Below are 13,388 nucleotides of genomic sequence, written 5' to 3'. Positions count from 1 at the left end.
TCTGGTCAGCGAGAGGACAAATGACCCCCTTTTGTTAAACTAATTGCTAGCAGTGTTCGGTAAAATTGATTGCAATTTGCCCAAAAACTCTGTCTCTCAAAAATGTTTGTTCATAGCAGCATCCAGTTACCCTTCATATATATATATATATGCGGGGCAATGGGGGTTAAGTGACTTGCCCAGGGTCACACAGCTAGTAAGCGTTAAGTGTCTGAGGCCAGATTTGAACTCAGGTACTCCTGAATCCAGGGCCAGTGCTTTATCCACTGCGCCACCTAGCTGCCCCCCAGTTACCCTTCAAGATGGGAGAAAGAGACAGAGAGAGAGATTTATTTATATATATATATATATATATATATGTATATATATATACATATATATATATACATCTATATGTATATATCTGTCTGTCTGTCTGTCTATGACTTTGTTTTCACTAAGTATCCAAGGCTCATTTTTTTTTACTTTTGCTTATTCTTTTTACAGTAAATTATGCCTACTTTAGAGGTCTGGAAACTGATGCTTTAAGTGAGCAAATGATTTCCCAACAGCTATAAATCAAACTCATTGACATTTCTAAAACTCAGGGCTCTGAGCTAATCATGTGACTGTAGTAATGTCAAGCAAGTGGAGTAGAGGGAAGGGAATTGAAGGGGGAAATCATTTAATAAGTGCCTACTATGTGCCAAGCACTGTGCTAAGTACTTTACAAATGTTATCTCATTTGATAGGCAGTATGTTGCTATGAGGAAAAAAACAATCTTAGCCTTAGCACCAAAAGATTCCTAGGTTCAAATTTTGCCTTAAACATTTACTATGGGTGACCACAGTCAAATCATTAGACCTCTCTGAGTATCAATATCTTTGTCTGTATAATAGGATGACAGTGTTATTGTGAGAATCAAATGACATATTAAATTTAATAAAGTTCTTTGCTAACCCTAAAGTTCTATATAAAGGTAATATTTTATTATTAAATATTTAAGCTTCTATAAGAAATGCTCTTCACAATACAAGGAAGCTTCCTGTTATTTTCAGTGCTTGAAGTGAAAGAAAAAAATAAAACAGGGATGATATTTATAGATGCTTTTTGTTGGAAGGGGAGAAGGGGAAGGAAAGAAATGTCTACTATATATAAGCCAGGCACTATGTTAAGCACTTTACAAATCATATCTCATTTGATCCTTGGGAAAACCAAGAGAGGTAGATGCTGTTATCATTCCCATTTTACAAATGAGAAAAGTGAGTGAGACAGGGGTTAAATGACTTGTCCAGGGTCACAGGACTAGTTAGTATTTGAGTTCAGGTCTTCCTGAATCCAGAGTTAGGATTCTACTTACTGTACTCCCTAGCAGCAAAACTGGAGAAATTTCTCATAAATTGGAGAAATATGAAAGTGGGGTGATTTACCAGTGACTAGAATCATTATACACAAATACATTAAACAAATAGCAGTGGAATATTCTTAGAAAAGAAAGTGAGGTTTTTTTAGAAAAGAAAAGAAGTGAGATTGTATCTTACCTCCTCTCTAACTTGCATCTTTCCAATTTTCTAAGACTGGTCCTTATCCCTTCATTCCCACCTCTCACTCCAGCAGGTTAATCTTCTGATCACTTTCTGGGTGGAACTCTTCTACAGTAAGTCTCCAGCAGGTGGCGTTATTCCAATCGTTACAGGTAGATAGATAGATGGATAGATAGATAGATAGATAGATAGATAGATAGATAGATAGATAGATAGATAGATAGATAGATAGATGGATAGATAGATAGATGATACCTAGATACATGGATGGATGGATGGATGATAGACAGATAACTAGATAGATAGACACATTTAAGTCAAAAAAGAGTCAATGCTAGTAGTGGTATTGCTGAGTCAAAGGATATAGGTAATTTAATAACTCTAAATGAGCAGAACCAAGAGAATTCTATATACATTAACATCAATATTGTTTTATGAACAACTTTGAATGAATTGAGTCATTATCACTATTATAAATACCCAAATTAACTGCAAAGGACATGTGAAGAAACACACTATGTGCATCTAGAAAAAAAACTGATAAATAAAATTCTGTATAGAATGGGTTTATATACACACATACACACACACACACACACACACACACACACACATTTGTGCCTGATGGTAGCCATCTCTAGGGTAGATGGGGAGAGGAAAGAAAAAAGGAGTTGGGAAAAGAAAGTTATAAGATACCTTTATTATATATTTAAAAGGAATAGCAAGCTATACATAATAAATTTGCAGTTTCGTGTACAATCATCTTTTTTTCTATTCTACTATGATATGGAAATGCTTGTTTTATTAAGTTCAGATTATTTTTTAAAGAGTAATTCATATAAGATTAAAAATCATATGCTAAAGTGATAGAATCACTGACCAAAATTTGTGTATAGCAAAGACATCTGGGCAGCTAGGTGATACAGACCACTGGGTCTGGAGTCAGGAAGGTGTGAATTCAAATCTAGTCTGACATTTATTAGCTGTGTGACCCTGGGCAAGTCACTTAACCCTGTTTGCTTCAGTTTCCTCTTCCATAAAATGAGCTGGAGAAGGAAATGGCAAACCACTCCGGTATCTTTACCAAGCAAACTCCAAATGGGGTCATGAAGAGTTGGACCTGACTGAAATGAGTGAACAATAACAACAAAGGGATCATGTTGTAATGGAATAAAAACTGGATTGTAGGTCTCAAGATGTTCAGACTTCAAATTCCTCTTCCCACCATCACTAGCTGTCAAACTCTGCAAATGTCACTAAAATTCACAAAGCCCTCAGTTTTCACTTCTGGAACAAGTGAAGAATAATACCACTCATAGCTACTTGGAAGGTTATTGTGAAGATAGAATGAGATAAGGAATGCAAAGCACTTTGTAAAATTTAAAGAGGTATGTGAATGTTAATTATTACATATGTCATTAAATACACTGATGAGAATTATAATGGATATAGTGGATGTTCATGGTATATTGGGTAGAATCTAGCTTCAGAGTCAGCATAACCTGGATTCAAGACCTGCCTCGCTATATTCTGGTTATGTGATACTGGAAAAGTCATTTAATTTTTCAGTCCTCTGGACAATGTTCTAAGACTATGTTGGCAGAGGGTATGTCCTCATATGCAAGTTCTCTATATCACTGAAACCATAAGTCTAGTACCTATCCCTATAAACACCAATAGAAATGCACATTATTATGCCGGTAGTACATGTGGCAAGGGTGACAACAAGACAAACATAATTCAAGCCATAAAACCTATGAACTTTATTTGAGAACACTGCATTATGTGTTCCAATAAAGTCTTATATCACTGGGTAGGGATTGGAAGGAGGGGGATTGGAATAAGAAAAAAAAATATCCCTTGTCTGATCATATGCTGTAAATTTTAGTTTAAAAAAAAAATCAATATGCCCTCACTGAAGTCCTATTCTAAAACCTGCTGTTGTTTGTCCTTCATTCTCGACATCCAGAGGTGATATCATGACTTTGCAGTCAATTGGATTTAAGTGAACGAGGACTATGCAGAGTCACCAACCTCACTCTCTCCTCCTGAGCCATCTGGGTCCAGTGGCAAGATAGATATCAGGACGACTGGAGGTGGCCCAGAATGTTTGGGACATTCAGGGTTAAGTGACTTGCTCAGGGTCACACAGCTAGTAAGTATCAAGTGTCTGAGGCTGGATTTAAACTCATGTCCTACTGATTGCAAGGCCAGTGTTCTATCCACTGCACTAACTGCTCCATTCTAAAACCTAATAGCATGAAGAAGACCCTAACTTCTTGGGAACTGTAACAAAAGAGTACCAGCCCAATTACCTCCTACCAAGATAGCAAGTTTCCAGGACTAGCCAGGGCATAGACTGTGAGCCTGTCATTTGAGGACCAGCCTAGCTAAATTGAGATAGGCTTATCACCAGATAAAACATGAGGTGATTAATTTTTTCAGTCACAGCAGCCCTCAAACATTATCTGCTAAACTGTAGAGAGGTTGTACCTCTCTCTACCACTCAAAGCATGAGCCCTCAAAGCATGAACATCATCTTAGTTATGGCCTTAGCAGAAGAAAAGACATTTCCTTTAGTAAAATCAGGAAGGGTACTTTCAATATTGAGATCTCCTTGTTACTAACACCCAATATTTTCTGCCTTGAACTGTTTGCCTAGATGCAGCTACAATCCAGTACAGTAGATAGAGTTCTGAGTGTGGAGTCAGGAAAGAAGACCTGCGTTTCAATCTAGACTAGAGCACTTACTAGCTGTGTGACCCTGGGCAAGTCATTTAACCAATGCTTGCCTCAGTTCCCTCATCTCTAAAATGGGGACAAAAATAGTCACCTACCTCCCAGGATCAATGGGAAGATACAATGAGATTATGATTGTAAAGAATTTAGCACAATGCATGGCACACAATAAGTGCTATTTAAATTTTAGTTATTATTATTCCTTATCCCATTGTTTTGGGTTCAGCTTTTCAGGGTTATTTACCCCAGCTGCTTCATTTAGTTGATAGCAAATCCAGTCTGCGCACTGGTTTTATATATTCATACACTTTAGAGTAAAAGTGACCTGAGCCTTCCTTCTCCTCTCCTCCCCTCCACCTTTCCTTTCTTCCCCACCCCTATTATCATCACACTGGCCTTAATCTGCTTTGGTGTGAGATTCAAAAGTGAAAGCAGCATCCATGGTCACTTGTAGGTCTGGATCCTCTTAAGTAACTTAAAAAAGGCAGTCTCATGTGCTTAAAAACACATCATAAAAACAGCCTGGAATGCCTTTTCTAAGGGGCATGCAAAGAAATCAATACATTCTCATTTTCTCCTCCGTTAAATTCTCAACGACTGAAACAGTTGTGTAGCTGGGGATAGCTTAGTAACTCAACAACCATGTGCTAAATTCTTTGCCTTCAAGAGTATAAACCCTTATTTAGATACTGATGGGTAGTTGTTTAAAATTTGTTTAATGGGTTTGACTACAGAGAAGTATTCTGTAAAAACAAAGATATTTCTCAATTTACATATATATACGTATATATGTGTGTGTGTGTGTGTGTGTGTCTGTGTGTAAGTATGAAAATTCATTACTCATGTAGACATCTGTATGAACTATTTCATTTTTTTGTCTTTGTAACTCCAAAGACTCCCACAGGGTCTGGTGTTCTGAAGGCTCTTAATAAATGTGTCTCGATTGATTCATTCATCAATTAGTTGATTAGGTTCGTTTGGACAAAACAATTCAGCAATGGAAAACTGGAGTACTGTATGTAGAATATAAAATTCTCAAGGGCAGGAGTAATCTCATTTTTATTCTTTTATCCCTAAAGCCTAGCACCTATACATTGTAGGCATTTAACAAAGTCTGTCGAGCAGAATTTAATTAAGCACTGTCAAAGTTCACAAGGAAGAGAAAATGTGAAGGTGAACTAATGTTACTGAATGTGTAAGCAAAGGTATTGGATCCATAATTGGGCAATAAAGGCTATCACATTCCAGATGAAATTCGGGAATTCAAAAGCTCATCTAATAGATCATATTTGGTAAGTCTCATTATTCCTCTTATCCCAACCTTCCTGTCATTCTTCCTCTCTCACCCAAAACATCACAAGGAGGAAATCAACACAGAGAATGAACTTTACTTGTGTCAATTTGAAAAGTACATCAATTAAAAAGATAAGGAAAGATACCAAACTGATTGATTCTCCACCTAGGGGTACCAACAATGAGATCCTATCACATTTCACACACCATAGTTATAGCAGAGAGTACATGGTATAGTGGGTAGAGAGCTGACCAAGGAGCCAAGGAAAATTAGATTCAAGTTTGGGCATCCCACACAAACTGGCTGTGTGATTCTGGGGAAGTCACTGAGCTTCCCAAATCTCTACCACTATGTTAACAGAAAAAGCTACTGATCTACAATAGTAGAATCAGTTTCCTCTTCTAATAGTTTCTCATATGAATGATGTCATAGCTCTAGTTCCTATCTGTTAGTAACTTTCTGTAAACTTAATACTTTCAGAAAGTAAAGGAAAACCATGAAAAAATTTTGGCATCAAATTCGATTCGGAAGCCTGACCCAAATGGACATTTTATGTGAAATGCCTGAGGATCCTGAAGCTGTCAGCTTGGGCGCAGGATTTTATGAGAAGACTTTGACACAAAAGGCTTTCCAACTTTGGAAATATCTTCATCCAGACCTAATTTTTGTTTGGTTTGGTTTTTGTTTAAGCCAATGTGATATGAGTTGACAGTGGTTCATTCATTGGGCATGTTTTTTGTTCACTTACACATTTGGTTCAATCCACATACCTTCATATCCACTGACTTGTTTTGGGGGGTTGTTTTTTTGTTTATTTGTTTGGTTGGTGGGTTAGGGTTGTTTTGGTTGGGAGGGTTGGAGGTGAGAAGGAATTGAAAAATAATTCAGTGCTGAAAACAAAAGACTCTGAGTGTAAAAACATGCATCCCAGCATGGGAGAATAAACACTTTTCAACTTCTCACTGATAAATCTGGCAGGCTCTCTAAATGTGGGCTCCTGCTCTCACAAATAAGGAAGAAGAGAAAGGAGTCTTTGGAGGTTACAGCTTTTCAGAACACAGTGGCAGACAATCATTTAGCTGATTTTGAAGGAGTAGTGGGAGAAGAGATCACAAATAGAGTTAAGGAGAAAACCTCACCAGAGAATGAAGTTTCCCCTTTGGGCTCTTCCTTGAAATGAATGGGCCAAAGACCATTTTGTATGCCTTTCCTTCCTCACAAGATTTTCCCATGCTTCTTAAATCCACAGTAAAAATTTCCAAATGAAGTACTTGTCTGCTTTTATGTAGGGTCCTATCTTTCTGTCAAAGGATACTCTAGTCTTAACATTTTACACTCCTGGGCGCAATCACAGAAAGATGGGGTGTCATGCCTAGGACTAGACTATCTGACTTTTCCTTTTCTTTCTAAACACTAAGAAACTGCTTAAAATGAGAAAAGAAGGGGGCAGCTAGGTGGTGCAGTGGATAGAGCACCGGCCCTGCATTCAGGAGGAACTGAGTTCAAATCTGGATTCAGACACTTAACACTTACTAGCTGTGTGACCCTAGGCAAGTCACTTAACCCCAATTACCTCACAAACATTTTTTTAAAAAATGAGAAGAGAATACTCCTGCATACAGAAAAATCTGACATCTATTTAGCTGCAGGTATCAAATAAGATAAAGTATTTTGCAAAATTTAAATCACTATATAAATGTTAGCTATAAATTACTAAAAATTAATTCATGATTTTTTTCCTTGTTTTTAATTCTAAATCTCAAATTATTTAACATGTTATTGAATGGCATTTCTCTCTATTAGCTTTTATTTTCTTCTGCTATTCTCTAGCAACTTTAAAGAAAGATTTAACAATTATATATCCTTCTATCCCACACAAAGCCCTATAGGAGGGATTTTAAAATATATCACTAGATAACACAGAGAGGGAAGAAAAAAGACTTTGATTCAAATTATAGTAATGACTTCCACATGAAGAGAAAGCTTTAGGCTCATAGAGTGGGTAATTTCTCTTAGGGGGAAAATGATGGACAGGGACTTTGGAATAATAAAGAATTCTGGTCCTCTTTATTTACAAATGCTACAGCCCTGCCTTGGGTATTTATTAAGTCAATGGAATCACAGCTGGGGCCTATGTACTACCCCTACTGCCAAGGTCCTTGTTCAATCAATGGCCTGAGTTTATATGGATGACTACAGACGAATCTAATTCTTAGTGAACCAAATGTATCTTTGACATACAGGAGGCTTGGAAGCCCACACTTAAAGACCCTTACACCTGTCTTAATTAATTAAAATGCCTTCCTGTTCTGAACCCTAGACCTAAATAAATCGAATCCACAGAATAATGGGATGCTTTTTCTTTAATGCTCCCTCTTGTTTTTGCAAAGGCAATAGTATTTGACAGTGTTATGGATGCAAATCTACTTGAGCTAAATCTTGCTTTTAGGGGGTAGCAGCATCTTTTTTGCTCTATTAGCAGATTAGTGCAGCAGCTTTCAGACAATTCAAAATTGGGACCCTTTCTGCCTGGCATTATAAGCATAGCCAGGAATAAAATGTGTTCTTTAAACTCACAAGATAATTTGCCCGCTGCAAGGATGCTTCTAGTAATGCAGAGAATCACACAATAATCAGTTGGTTCTTTCCCCTAAATTATCCAGATTGAAAAGTTCTAAGATCACCAGAAAATCAAAAACAGTTGTGGTGCAGTGAAAGGACCCTTGCACTTGATGTCAGAGGGACTAAACTCAATTCTCTAGTCTGCCACCTACTCATGGAATTACTTACAGCAAGACACTTCATATCACATTCATATTAGAGACAGCTAGTGCTGGACCTAGTCAGGAAGACCTGAGGAACTTCCTAACTGGACAAACCAATGAACCTCTGTCTGCCTCAGTTCCATCATCTATAAAATGGAGATAATAATAGAATGTCCCTTTCCATGTTGTTGTGAGGATAACATGAGAGAATTATAAAACATTTAGAGACCTTAAAGTGCTATATAAATGTTACCTATTATTACTATTATTGTTATTAGTATGTCCATTGCAAAAAAAAAGAGTAATAATAATAACACTTGTATTACATACCTCATAGGACCTTTCCTCTTTCCTTTTTTTTGGGGGGAGGGTGGGGGTGAGAGGTGCTATTAAGAATTCTAGACCTTTGGTTTCACTGGTGAAGGAATTCCCAGTGTAGAAATTCCTTCTGCAAATCTTCTGTTACTGCCTTAGAAAATTAACCTGGGGTCGGTGGGAGTTTAAGAGATTTGTCCATAGTCAACCAGCTAGTACGTGTCAAAGGTAAGACTTAAAGCCATGTCTTCCTTGATCCAAGGCAGAGTCATTGTGAGGATCAAACGAGATAATGTGTGTAAAATGTTTTGTAAACCCTAAAACACCATATAAATGTCAAAGTCCCGTGAATTATTGTGTTGCAAACCTTTGTTTTGCATCAGTTGGTCAGTGATTCATTGGTGTGATGAGATCCTTAAATGGAAATAACAAGGTCAAGTTTCAAAGACTTCAACTCTGAATTTTCCCCGGGGAAGAATACATGCATACAAATATCTCCTTGCTACACAAATGCAACTGCTTGAAGAGAATTCTTGCCTTCAGTCAAAAACCTCCCAAGTTCATTGGCAGCAGCTCAAAATGGTGGTAAAGAGATTCTAAGGCAATCCTTTTGTAGGATTTTTAAGCACTTGTGGGGATGAAGGGGGAAGGGAAGATGTGATTACATAAAATAATTTTATCAAAATTTTTATTCCCATTAAATCTATATCCAGAAAAAGAGTCTTTCCAGGATGAATTTGTTGCCAATATGCCAAGAATTAAGTATACTTTGGGGTTTTAAATTTGAAATGGTCAGTTTCAAACAGCTTTACATGTGTTGAAAGTTTAAAAAGTTGTTTGTTAAGTACTTCAGCTATAATTCATTTAAAAATCCTATTATGTTTGGTTACACAAGACTGAATTTAATATACTTAAAGATGCAGTACTCCTTAGCTGTGACATATTTATAGGCTGAACATTAAGAGGTTTATAAAATAAGGCTATATATTCTCAGTGTCAAACAGCTCTCAATGAAGACAATTATTCAGTCTGCCTGTTTGTAATTAGGTATGAAATAATTTATGATTATGAAGATAAGTGAGCAAAAATTTCCAGAATAACTACATATTGTATTTTACTATTAAAAGAGTTTCGTAATCTTTCCAGGGTTTGGGGAGTCATAAATTGCCTGGATCAGATATCTGTTAAATTTCTCTTGGAATTAATAAACATATGGATCTAATCTGAAGAGTGGGTGTTAAAAATAATGAAAGGCACAGTTTTACAAAAAAAAAAAGTGGAAAATGAAATAAAGCTGACATAGGCTAACTTTGGTTTGTAAACTCAAGCTAATAGTAGCTTTGGCCCAACATACACAAAGTCTTATCATTATTAGAGAAAGTGAGCTCCCACAAGAGATGGAAATTTGGTTTAGATAACCAATGGATAAAAGGGCCTTATTTTTACCTGTGCTTTCCCCTTCTTGTTAATGACAAAGAAAATTTCTAAGGCCTGATATATATTTCTAGCATTTCTTAAGGTCTGCACCTAATCTAATGATAGTAGTGATAAAATACATCAATCGTGTGGTACTTTGGCCCTATCCTTCCTGCCAACAGAATAAGCAAACAGAAGAGATATTCATATAATTTTTTTTCTTTTTCCTTCTAACTCAAAGGCTATAGATCGAGTATGATTGGGAGTTTTACTGTAGATTGTATTCAGATTTTTATCTTATCAAGATCAGTTCAATCCCATTAACATTTATTAGGTACCTACCTTAAGTATGTAAGGCCTGTGCTAGGCATTGAGTATACAAAGACAAAAGTGAAAAGCAATCCATGCCCTAGAACACCTTATATTCTACTGGAATCCAAAATCCTTACCCAGCAACATTACAATTCATTTTTCACTCTTCTTTTAGGAGCCCATATACCAAACCCAATATTTTAGACCAGTGATTTTAATTTACTTACCTAAAACACATATCTAACCTTGTTATAATAAACTCCAGTGGTCCCCTGTTTCTCATTCAAAGTTCTTCACAACTTGATTTCAACTTACCTTTCCTGCTTTGTTATATTATTCTCCTTTTTGCAGTTTTCACTCTAACTACACTGATTGAACCTTTGAGAAATTTGTGATTTGCTTTACTTGGTCACAACTCCTCCAATTCGCTTATATGATGTTTTTGCAAGTACATTCTTTGTTAAAATTCAAATGAATTCTTGTTTGATTTGGGGGCTTTTAAAATGCCTTTGAATATTTTGGAAACCCTCATATGATCATAAAACACGTGTTTGAACTTAGAAGGCAGCAAATTAGAATACTGGACTAAGAGCCTTTCCCTGATAATAATAAAATTGGAGTTCAGTCACCTCAAACAATTATAAAGGGGCCAAGTAAATGACTTAATTTCCAAAATCTTCAGTATCCTCATATGTAAAATGAGTATAATAATAACAACCGAGAGGCAGAATGCCATAAATCAGTGAATGATCTACAAAATGAGGGCTGTGACATGGCTCCAAAGTGTGTGTGATTAGCCAATAGGAGGGTAGAAAGAGGTTTCATCCTACGCTTCCCAAGATAGCCAAATAGTTCACCCCTGATAATTAAATACTACACTGTTGTACTCCATAATGCCATTGTGCAAGTTCCTCACAGGGTGATTATATCCTAACCACCACCTCAATACAACAACTGCACAGATGATAATAGGAAAATCCAAGCCCCTCAGACTATCCGCCTCCTGACCTCAATATCACCTTATGACTCTGGAAGTCACCCTTCCAAGCATGGGGTCTATGCTCTGGAGCAGTGACAAATGAGTAAGAACTTTATCTCCACTTGGGTTAGGAAAAAAATGATACAGTATAAGCAAGCACAGATGGGTTGTGAGCTGCATAACAGATCTCATTACATTATCTAGTACCCCCCAAACCCAAATCCCCTCTAAATACTCCTATGTATATTAAAGGTACCAAACATTTTCCCAAACATTCAGGTTTTCAATTTCAGTATCATCTGCAACTCCTAATTTTCATTCATATATAAACCTAAGAAGTTTCCAAATTTTGTTGTTTCTACCTTCACATCTCTAATATCTTTCCCTTTGTTTGCCTATGTAGTTAACATGCTAGTTTAGGCCCTCATCACTTTTCATTAAGACTTTTTGTCTAGCCCGCCAACTAGTCTCAAATCTGTCCCCACTCTAATCCATATTTTATACAACTACCTAACTGACTTTCAGAAAATGAAGGCCTGACCCCATTATGTGCATATTCAATAAACTCCAGTGACTCTTCCCTACTCCCTACTTTCCAATTGGGCATTCAGAGCTCATCACAACTTGGACCGAACTTACTTTTATTACCTTATTACATATCATTCCCCTTTCTGTAATCTACAATCCAACCAAACTGATCTTCTTACTATTCTTCACCAACCACATGTCAGCAAAACCAAAGCACAACTGAAATATCCAAACACAAATAGGAAATTAAGATGTGACAACATCCAGTAAGCAGAAGCATGTGGAGGGGAAAAATGGATTTAGACTAAAAACTCTGCTGAGTCAAAAATCAGAGACAATTCAATTTCCCTTATTGCTTTTTTTTTCTTTTTTGTGGGGCAATGAGGATTAAGTGACTTGCACAGGGTCACACAGCTTGTAAGTGTCAAGATCTGAGGCCAGAATTTAACTCAGGTCCTCCTGACTCCAGCTCTATCCACTGTGCCACCTAGCTGCCCTCTTGGATTTTTTTTAAGTTGTTTTGATGTGCTTTGTTTTACATTACAAATATTTACAGATTACTCCCAGTTCCTGATAGTTCTCTTGTAACAAAGTAAAACAGTTAAGTAAAACTGATAACACAGCAACCTCATCTGGAAATACATATAATATCTGTAGTACTCCACCAGAACTACTGCTACCCCAACTCAAAGAGAAAAGCCAAATGACCAATGCCAAAAATCAAAAAGGAGAATTCACAATAAATGAAGAATAAAGGATATTATAAGATATCACTTTGTCCAACTATATGACAACAAACCCAACAACTTAAATGAAATGAATGAATATTTACAAAAATGAAATAACAATTAACAGAATAAGAAGTAGAGAATTTAAACAACCTGATTTCAGAGAAGGAAATTGAACAAGCCATAAGTAAACTTTCAAAAGCAAAAAAAAAAAGATTTCAGGAGCAGATAGATCTACAAGTGAATTCTATCAAACATTTAAAGAATATTTAATTCCTCTACTACTTATGTTTTGAACTAACAGAAGTACACAATCAAAAATATGTTGAGACCATAGGTGTAGACGAGCAGTCTTGGCATCAGGAAGATATGAATTTAGATTTTTACTTGGATACATGCTAGCTATGTTATCATGTACAGGTCATTTAATTTGCAAGTGTTCCTGTTACTATTTACTCATTTTCAGTCATGTCCAACTCTTCGTAACCCCTTCTTGGGTTTTCTTGACAAAGATACTAGAGTAGTTTTCCATTTCCTTTACAAATTCATTTTGCAGATGAGGAAACAGGCAAACAGGGTTAAGTGACGCTCAGGGTCACACATCTAGTAAGTATCTAAGGCTGGATTTGAACTCAGGTTTTCCTCTCTCCAGACCTAGAACTCTCTCCACTGCACTACCTAGCTATCCTCCAAGTGTCACAAGTAACTAGATAAAATTGTTAAATACAAGTTACCCATCCCCCTCTGGTGACATCACAGGTCAAATGAGGCAACGTCATGATAGATAG

Source organism: Dromiciops gliroides, chromosome 2 (assembly GCF_019393635.1).
Source record: "Dromiciops gliroides isolate mDroGli1 chromosome 2, mDroGli1.pri, whole genome shotgun sequence".
NCBI classification, from domain to species: Eukaryota; Metazoa; Chordata; class Mammalia; order Microbiotheria; family Microbiotheriidae; genus Dromiciops; species Dromiciops gliroides.
The sequence above is the reverse complement of the archived record's forward strand: the minus strand, read 5'-3'. Positions refer to the sequence as shown.